The 10,348-nt window shown below is 51.8% G+C and overlaps 1 long non-coding RNA gene across 1 annotated transcript; it reads left to right on the top strand.

Moving 5' to 3' along the window:
• Positions 1-51: 51 nt before the first annotated feature.
• On the top strand, positions 52-2,535 carry LOC115600140. The gene is made up of 3 exons (XR_003988823.1): positions 52-269; positions 1,042-1,133; positions 1,718-2,535. It is a non-coding gene; the product is annotated as an uncharacterized LOC115600140 (long non-coding RNA).
• Positions 2,536-10,348: the final 7,813 nt, after the last annotated feature.

Here is a 10,348-nt window from a genome sequence, read left to right as displayed (position 1 = left end):
GTCCCCAACTGCTGGGGACACTTTTAGGGACACCCTTTTCCCTCACAGCTCCTCAGTCAGAAGGAGAACACCTCGGTGGCCGCCGTCCCCTCCTCACACGTGCGCCGCTCCTACACCTGAGGGGACACCAGGACCTGCACCCCCAAAACGTCTCCGCAAGGTTGGGTGGCACCTGGTGTGTCCCTTAATGTCCCCAGCCCCCCAGGGCTCTCCCCGGCATCGCCCTCGGCCCCGAGTGCAAGAGGAAGCAGAAGGCAACGCCAAGCAATGTGAGTGTCCCCAGGCGTGTCCCCTGTCACCTCTGCTGTGTTCCACCCCCTGATGTCCCCACGGCCCCCCAGTGTCCCTCCTCCCCATGATGTCCCCCCCTCTGTCAGAGCTGGAGGCCTGGGCAGCCGCCATCAGCACTTCCGCCTCGTCCTCGAGCAGAGACCCCCCTAAAACCCAGACCCCCCTGGGGGGAGGACATGACACCCCCAGACTGCGAGGGACCCCCCGCAGCACCGTGGATCCCCCCCAGATGCATGGAAACAAACTCAATCCCCCCCTCAAATTTGCCCCCCCTGCAGGATTCCAGGCCCCCTCCCCCAACCACTGTGCAATCCCCCCCCCCCCCCCAAATTTGAAGTGGTTCATTGTGAGAATCTGTTCCTCTGCTTTAGTTCTTCAGGGGCTGCTGCAGTCCTGACACGGAGCAGCAGAGGAAGCACCTGAAAGGCCCACATCCCCCCCAGAGCCTCAGTTCTTCCCTGGCTGGGGGGAGAAATGAGTCTGGGAAGTGGCCGGGGTGACCCCCAGTGGGGTGCTCTGCGGTGCTCCCCTGAGTGAACTGCACTGTGTGGCTGAGCATTTGGATGTGGCAGACATCCAGGACTTAGAGAAAATGGGTTCTCTTCTGTGTCTTTACTAAGGGGAGGCTGTGGAACTGCAGGATTTCCAAAAACCTTGTTAGAGAGCAGAGCTTTTTGAGAGCTGATGGGGATGCTCATTAAATGCAGTCCTTCTGTGAAGGTTTAGAGAAAAAGAAGTTGGTCTTTCTAGATGCCTTCAGTCCCCCTGAGGATCGAGAGGATGATGGGGAAGGGGAATCAGTGGAAGAAGAGCAGAGTGGAATTCTGCATCTGTTGTCCCAGGTGAGGTGAGGAGTGGATCTAACAAAGGGAAAGCTGCTGACTGCTCGTGGGGAAGGAAGGGAGGGGGGGTAAAACCTAAATTCTGCATGAATCGGTGTTAAAGGAATCATTTCCCTGCATGTTTGTCCTAAGAGCTGGTTAAGCTGTCAGCTCTCTAGCATGCTGTTGTTTTCATTGGAGTTGTTCCTTGGAGGGGAAAAAGGAATGCAGAACAAATCTATCCAACTGCTAAACTCTGGCTGGGAAAATAGTTTGCTATGGAAAGGAGCTGTTTGTTCTCTTTGAACCCGATCCTTGGAGTGCCTGCACAGCTGGGATAAGAGGAATGCTGTAGTGAGGTTTTTCTGTGCAGGAGCAATGGTTTTCCTGCCCTTTATTTAGCTTTCTCTGCAAGGCCCTGGTGTATGGTGACATTCAATAAGAGATGGAGAAGATAAAAGTTTTGGGGGAACTAAGCACGTGCTGAAATCCTGTGCTGAACTGGGATCTTGTTGAAGAAGTGAGTTTAAAATGCTGTGTGTAGGACTGGCAAGTCCAGAGTTGGGTTTTTCCTCAGTGCTGTTGATGTTGGTGTCTGTCTTCAGGTTGAACAAGCAGCATCCTGGAAGCATTGATCATCCTGGGCAGCTTGGTTGGACTGAAAGGAGGAATTTCAGAGTGGGAAAGAGAGGTGAATCCTATCATTGGTTTCCTGAAGTGGATGACTTCAACTGTCTGGTCTGGACCTCACAATGAACAGTAGAGAACCTGAAAACTTTTCTGGGGAAGTGGCCTGCAGCTCACAAGTGAAGTGGGGAAGGTTTCTGGCAGTTGTGAATAGGGGCTTGATCCAAAAGGTGGGGTTTTTTGGCAACTCCTGGGACACTGGAAAATGCCTGATGTCAAGTTGAGCTGCCAGTGAGCATCGTGGGCGTCCATTTTGTCTGCATCAGGAGCAGCAATCGACCCTGCTCTCAGCAGTGGTCTGTGCCAGCAGAGAGCAGAGCCACAAGAAGGGCACGTGCAGCTGCTGTTGGGAAAGAAGCAGCAGGGAAGAGATGAACCTTCCTCTGGATGAGGAGGCCTGTGAGAGGATGTAACTGCATGGGGTGAGAGTGTTGTGGACTGGGGAAAATGGAGTGTTAGTGTAGTTAAGAAGAGGTTTTGGAGAGCTCGGCGGTGTCCTTGGATCCCTCTAAGTGGGACTGGGCTATAGGTAAGAGAGGAGGCAGTTAACCTCAGATCTCTGGGTTTTTAGATGATGTCAGCTGGCTTGCAAACGTCAGAACTCATCCATCAGTTTGAGAACACAGTCAGCTTAGAGACAGAGGGAGCCTTGTGTGCTTTGTCTGCAACATTCAGTTAGTATGCAGAGTCATGGAATCATAGAATTGGCTGGGTTGGAAGGAACCTCAGAGATCATCAAGTCCAACCCTTGAACCACTACTGCTGCAGTTCCCAACCCATGGCACTGAGTGCCACATCCAGTCTCTTTTTAAATATCTCCAGGGATGGAGAATCCACTACATCCCTGGGCAGCCCATTCCAATGTCTGATCATCCTCTCGGTAAAGAAATTCTCTCTCATGTCCAACCTAAACCTCCCCTGGCACAACTTGAGACCGTGCCCTCTTGTCGTGCTGAGAGTTGCCTGGGAAAAGAGGCCAACCCCCCCCCTGGCTCCAACCTCCTTTCAGGTAGTTGTAGAGAGTGATGAGGTCTCCCCTGAGCCTTCTCCAGGCTGAACAGCCCCAGCTCCCTCAGCCTCTCCTCATAGGATCTGTGCTCGAGTCCCTTTACCAGCCTGGTTGCTTTCCTTTGGACCCACTCCAGGACCTCGATATCCTTCCTGAGCTGAGGGGCCCAGAACTGGACACAGGACTCGAGGTGTGGCCTCACCAGAGCTGAGCACAGGGGCAGAATCACTTCCTTGGACCTGCTGGCCACGCTGTTCGTGATGCAGGCCAGGATGCCATTGGCCTTCTTGGCTACCTGGGCACACTGCTGGCTCCTGTTCAGCTTCCTGTCAATCCAGACTCCCAGACCCCTTTCTGCCATTCTGTGCCCAGCCTGGAGCTCCCCATGGGGTTGTTGTGGCCAAAGTGCAGGACCCAGCACTTGGCCGCGTTGAACCTCATCCAGTTGGAATCAGCCCTACTCTCCAGTCTGTCCAGGTCCCTCTGCAGAGCCCTTCTGCCTTCCAGCTGATTGACACTTCCCCCCCAGCTTAGTGTCATCTGCAAATTTGCTGATGATGGACTCAATCCCCTCATCTAAATCATCAGTAAAGATATTGAACAGAACTGGGCCCAACACTGATCCCTGGGGGACACCACTTGTGGCTGGCCGCCAACTGGATCAGCCCCATTCAGCACCACTCTCTGGGCCTGGCCCTCCAGCCAGTCCCTAACCCAGCGCAGAGTGCCCCTGTCCAAGCTGTGGGCTGACAGCTTTTTCAGGAGAATGCTGTGGGAGACGGTGTCAAAGGCCTTGCTGAAGTCCAGGTAGACCACATCCACAGCCTTCCCCTCATCCACCGGGTGGGTCACACGATCATAAAAGGAGATCAGGTTGGTCAGACAGCACCTCCCCTTCCTAACCCTGTGCTGGCTGGGTCTGATCCCTCATCCATCCTGCAGGTGCTGTGTGATTACACTGAGGATGATCTGCTCCATAACCCTGCCAGGCACTGGGGTCGGGCTGACGGGCCTGGAGTTTCCTGGGTCCTGGTTTTATTGATGGCCCTCCTTGCATCCCTGAGTATTGAAAACTCGATTGTTTCGTGATCGCTTAGTCCCAGACGTCCACCGACCACTACATCTCCCACCAGCCCCTCTCTGTTTGTGAACAGGAGGTCAAGCGGGGCTCCATCCCTGGTGGGCTCATTTACCAGCTGGAGCAGGAAATTATCTTCTATCCACTCTAGGAATTTCCTAGACTGCCTCCTCTCTGCTGTGTGGAGTTCCCAGCAGATGTCCGGCAGGTTAAAGTCGCCCACGAGAACAAGGGACAATGATTTTGAAACATCTGCCAGCTGCTTGTAGAATAGTTCATCCCCCTCATCCTCCTGATTGGGTGGTCTGTAACAGACTCCCACCAGGATGTCAGCCTTGTTGGCCTTCCCCCTGATTCTGACCCACAGGCACTCATCCTTATTGTTACTGGACCTCAACTTCTACAGAGTCAAGAGACTCTCTAGCACACGGGGCTACCCCTCCACCTCTCCCATCCTGCCTGTCACTTCTGAAGAGCTCGTAGCCACCCGTGGCAGCACTCCAGTCATGGGAGTCATCCCACCACGTTTCAGTGATGGTGTCTGCATCACAGCTTTCTTGCTACACGATGGCTCCCAGCTCCTCCTGTTTGTTGCCCATGCTGCGTGCACTGGTGTAGATGCACTTCAGCTGGGCTGCTGATTTGGCACTTAACTTGGGCTGTCCACCCTTGGGCTCCTTTCTGGAGAGCCCGGTTTCAACCCCTTCCCCCTTCAAACCTAGTTTAAAGCCCTCCTTATCAGCCCCACCAACTTATGGGCTAGAGTCCTTTTTCCCCTGTTAGATAGATGCAGCCCACCTGGTATGCTGAAATTTGGCCCATGGTCAAAAAACCCAAAGTTCCTCTGGTGGCACCAATCCCTTAGCCACCTATTGATAGGATAGGTTTTCCTACTCCTCATTCATCTCTGCTACTGCAGGAACTGAGGCGAGCATCACCTGTGCTCCTGACCCATCAACTAATCGACCCAGGGACTTGATGTCCTTTTTAATCACCCTGGTACTTCTTCCATTAATGTCATCACTGGCAGCCTGGACTACCAGCAGTGGATAATAAATCTGAGGGCTGGATTAGCTGGGGGAGTCTCTTACTGAAATCCCTCACCCGGGCCCCAGGAAGGCAGCAGAGCTCCCTGTGGGATGGGTCCGGTCGACATGTAGGGCCCTCAGTTCCCCTCAGAAGGGAGTCACCAACTCCAACTCCCCTTCTTTTCTTCTTTGTAGCTGGAGTTGTAACCCGTCTGGTAGATGGGGGGTGAACAGGAGACCTTCCAGAGAGATCTTCCTCTTGTCTGTCCTCTGCCTGATTCTCTGAGTCCAGGGCCTCATCTCTGTTCTCGAAGGGCACCCGGGGGTTGGTGGGGGTTGGGAGGGGATTCTTTTGCCTCTCCAAGGAGGGACCTGTTTCCTTTCCCCCACATCCACCTGGTTTGCTCCAACTGCCTGATGGCAGGAGGGGCAGGGCTTCACCGTCTCCTTCTGGACTTCTTTTGGGTGACTTTGAAAGTGTGTGACTCCACCAGTCAATTTCCCTTTCGCTGTCCCTAATACTTCTTAGTCTCTCCACCTCCTCCCTGAGCTCTGCCACCAGGCACAGCAAGTCCTTCACCTGCTGGCATGTCACACAGACCCCACTCACACTGTCCTCAGGTGCTAACACCAGGCTCAGACACTCTGCGCAGCCAGAGGCCTGGACAGCTACGTCCATCTTCGTGTTCCTCTTAAGGGGTTCCCTGAGTGTGGACACACCCTTCCTCTCAACAGCAACAGCTTTCACTTTTTTTGAAACCATTGCTGGCTGTGCCCCTCCTGCTTGCTCTGCCAACTGCCTCGCTAACTGCCATGTCCCTTTCCTGTTTCGTGTCCCTTTCTTCTTTCGTGTCCCTTTCCTGTTTTGTGTCATGTTCCTGTTTGCCCGCTCCTGTTCGCCGTGCTCCGGGTTGCTGGTGTTCCCCGGCAGTCCCTGAAATCCCTCGTGGCCGGGCTGGCTGCCGCCCCCTTATCAGCTGATTGGCCTCCCCGGAGACCCTCCAGCAGAAAGGTTGTGCAGCACGCTCGCAGTAGCCATCTGCTACTCTGGCCTTTTATCTTTAACGAATATTAGGTCTGGCTTATGGAGATTGTTGGAATTCTCCTTTAGGTGGGGCTCTTGGGACACAAGCCAGTCTTTCTTTTTGGCTTTTTCAGTTAGTCAATCCCATATTCCATTGTGCCATTTGATCCTGCCATCCTGGACAGCCGGACAGTACCCGATGATATGGGCACACGTCTCACTATGGTGAGTTACAGTGTCGACAGGATACATTGTGGGAGTCTTTTCTACCTCGAGCTAAAAATTCTCTAGTACAGTATGTGTTTGATCTCAACTGCAGTGCTGTGAGGAGCTTTCTATGGTGGAATCCTTGGTGGTGAATTAGCCAATTATTACTAATACCATTGTTTTCCAAATTTGTTATCCCTCTGCCTTGTGAGGGTAATTTGGCCCAATTCTTAAATTCATCCTTTCTCCAATCTCTAGGTTTTGGGTAAATAATTTTTTTGGGGGGGGCCTTTCCATTCTAATAGAATTTTGTTACCTGATGTGGCCTCCAAGAACAATTGGCCTCTCCGCGGGCTAGCTCGGGACTGAGCTCTGCCTGTCTCTTAGGCCTCACCTTTTATAGGCCCCCTGGTCCTGCTCATGCGCAGTGGGGGCCCACCCTAATTAGGCACAGGTGGGCTTGACACAAGCTCATGCTCACTCCCTGGCAATTAGTGGCACCTGGTTGCCTCATTTCACTACAGGTTTAAGAGTTGCTGGTGACAATGTTGGTTGGTTTGGTCTCAGAGCTATTCTTAGAGCTTTGGGATGTAACACCTTCCTCTCTCCTTGATGTGCTGGCTGTCAGCTCTGGAGCCTGCTCCAGGGCATCGTTGGGCTGTGCTTTATGGCATTGATGGTGACACTGACCCGGGACCTGCAGCCAGCATGAACATCTCCTCCCCACTTCATGTGCCACCTCCTGCAGACTGTTAATAATTACAGTTCTTACCATTTCTCTTATGAAAAACCAGTGCAGGAGACATCTCCGTTCTTTGGATGCCATTTCCTGGACATTATTAATAATTACACTTTTTCCTTTTTCTCTTTTATGGAGGGGGCATACTTCCTGATCTTTTCATTCTCCCTATTGCTAATTATAGTAGTTGATTTTTCAAAAATTTCTTCCGTATTTGGGATGTCAAAATGTGTACAGTCCTATTAGTAGGAACCAACATAGCTCTAGAGGACCCATCTAGGATGGAGAGGCAGATGAAGTATAACTGCAATAGCTGAGACCTTGTTCTCACTTCAGCTTTCCACACGTCTGCTGGAAATACAGCACAACAGAGAGGGAACAGTTCTGGAAATTCCTGGAGTGTGTGGAAGAGACCTTCCTGACACACTTGTGAGGCAACCAACCAGAGAAGACACTGCAATGAACCTGCTGTTTTTAAAGAGAGAAGGACTTGTGGCTAATGTGATGGTTGGAGGCCATCTTGGGCACAGTGATGATGAAATAATAGAGATATAGAAATAATAGAGATCTCCCTCCCTAGAATCAAAGAATCATCAAGGTTGGAAAGACCTATAAGATCGTTGAGTCCAGCTGTCCACCCTACAACCCCTAACCACTAAAACACCCACTACAGGCTCTTCCTGTCTTTTGAACACCTCTAGGGATGGTGCCCCCACCACCTCCCTGGGCAGCCTGTTCCAATGCTGAACAACTCTTTCTGTGAAGAAGTTTTTCCTATTATCTAACCTGAAACTCCCCTGGTTGAGCTTTAACCCATTTATTCTTGTCCTGCCACTGCTAACAAGAGACAAGAGCCCAGCGTCTGTCTCACTACCACCCCCTTTGAGATAGTTGTAGAGAGCAATGAGGTCTCCCCTCAGCTTTCTCTTCTCTAAGCTGATCAACCCCAGTTCCCTCAGCCCCTCCTCATAAGTCCTGTTCTCCAAACCCCTGATCAGACTGGTTGCCCTTCTCTGCACCCTCTCCAGCACCTCCATGTCCTTCCTATCCTGTGGTGCCCAAAACTGCATACAGTGCTCGAGGTGCAGCCTCACCAAGGCTGAGGACAAGGGTAAGATCACCTCCCTGGCCCTGCTGGTCACACTCTTCCTGAATCAGGCCAGGGGGGTGGTGGCCTTCATGGCCAGCTGGGCACACTGCTGTCTTATGTTCATCCAGCTGTCAGTCAGCACCCCCAGGTCCCTCTCTGCTGGGCAGCTCTCCAGCCACTCCTCCCCAAGCCTGTTGTGCTTCTGTGGGTTGGTTTGGCCCAAGTGCATGACCTGACATTTGGCCTTAGTGAAACTCATGCACTTGGCCTTGGACCATCCATCAAGCCTGTCCAGATCCCTCTGCAGAGCCTCCCTACCCTCAGGCACATCAACACTTCCACCCAGCTTAGTGTCACCTGCAGATTTAATCAGGGTGTACTCTATCCCCTCATCTAGGTCATTGATAAAGATGTTCAACAGGAGCAGCCCAAGCATTGAGCCCAGGGAGACACCACTCGTGACCCCCCCACCAGCTCGATTTAACTCCATTGACCTCAACTCTTTGGGCATGGCTATCCAACCAGGATGATCTGCTCCATCAACTTCCCTGGGACTGAGGTCAAACTGACAGCTCTGTAGTTTCCTGGATCATCCTTCTGTCCCTTCTTATATATGGGGATTATATCAGCAGGTTTCTAGATTTCTGATGTCTCTCCAGTGAGCCAGGACTGCAGATCAATGATGGAAAGTGCCTTGGCAAGCACTGCCACCAGCTCTTTCAGCACTCTTGAGTGAATCCCATCCACTCACACAGATTTATGCACAGCCTCATGGTGCAGCAGGACACTGACCATCTCCTTCTGGATTGTGGGGGGATCTCTCTGCTCCTGGTCCCTGTCCCCTAGCCTAGGGAGTTGAATTCCCTGAATATAACTGTCCCTACTACTAAAGACTGAGGCAAGGAAGTTATTAAGCACTTCAATCATTTCCTCATCTCTTGATATCATGTTCCCTCCTACGTCTATCAGGTGATGGGTGGTCATCTGCCTCCTCGTCCTGGTTGGGAGGGTCTGTAACAGACTCCAAATACAAGATCTCCCTTCCTTGCCTTCCCCTTCATCCTTACTCATAAACACTCAACTTTGTCATCCCTGGAATCAAGCTCTGTGAAGTCAAAACATTTCCTAACAGATAGAGCCACACCGCCACCTCTCCTGCCATGCCTCTCCCTTCTGAAGAGCTTCTATGCATTCACTGCAGTGTTCCAGCTGTGACAGTCATCCCACCACATTTCTGTGATGACAACTACATCACAGCTGTCCTGCTGTGCAATGGCTTCCATCTCGTCCTCTTTGTTGCCCATGCTCTGTGTACTGGTGTAGATGCACCTCACCTAGGCCTCCTTTTGTCTGGGAGAAGCCCAAATCACCTCCTGATTATACTCCAATATTCCCATAGCCCCCAACCTCACACCAACTCCTGTCTTCCCCCAGCCATATGCAGTGCCCTTCTCCTCCTTCACCAAGACACAGGACTGGGAGCCCTTGCTTGCACACCCTTCTCCCCCAGGTACTGGTATGTCACATTCAGGCTCCTCATCAGTGACTCCACTTCCACCCCTGGTCCCCTTCATACCTAATTTAAAGTTCTGCTTATTAGCCCTGATATCTCCTGCCCTAAACCCCTGTTACCTCTGTGGGATAAGCTCTTCCCATCCCTTGTTAGGAAGCCTGGTCTCCTGTAAATCCAGCTTTGGTCAAAAAACTGACCCCTGGAGAAGTAAGGAGGAGGGTCAGCAGAACTGTCACCTTGGAGGTTTGGCAGGCAAATTTTGACCTCTTTCAGAGTCTGGTTGAGAGAATCCCTTGGGAGACAATCCTGAAGGGCAAGGGATTTCAGGAAGTCTGGAAATTGCTAAGAAGAAACTCTTAAAGGTGAAGGATCAGATGGCCCCATGTGCTGTAAAATGAACTGGTGGGGAAAGATGCCCAGCCTGACTGAATAGAGAGATCTGGTAAAAACTCATCTAAAAAAGGAGAGTTTGTGGCCTTTGGAAAAAGGAGCAAGACACTCAGGGAGACTACAAAGATGTCAGGAGGCTACAGAGGGAAAAAATTACAATGGCCAGACACAGTGTGAAATTGAACTGTCTGCTGCCATTGATGAACATAATCAATGTTTCTTTGAACACATTAGCAACAAAAGGAGGGTGAAGGAGAACCCTCATCCTTTATTGGATATCATGAAGAATCAGCAACCAAGGGTGAGGAGAAGGCTGAGGTACTTAATGCCTTCTTTGTCCCAGCCATCAGCAGTAGGACCAGTTGTTCCTGGGATACCCAGTCCCCTGAGCTGGCAGACAGGGACAGGGAGCAGAATGGAGCCCCCATGATCCAAGGGGAGATGGTCAGTGACCTCCTGAACCACCCAGAG

Source organism: Calypte anna, chromosome W (assembly GCF_003957555.1).
Source record: "Calypte anna isolate BGI_N300 chromosome W, bCalAnn1_v1.p, whole genome shotgun sequence".
Taxonomy (NCBI): Eukaryota; Metazoa; Chordata; class Aves; order Apodiformes; family Trochilidae; genus Calypte; species Calypte anna.
Note: the sequence above shows the minus strand (reverse complement) of the source record. Positions and strands in the feature narration are given on the sequence as shown.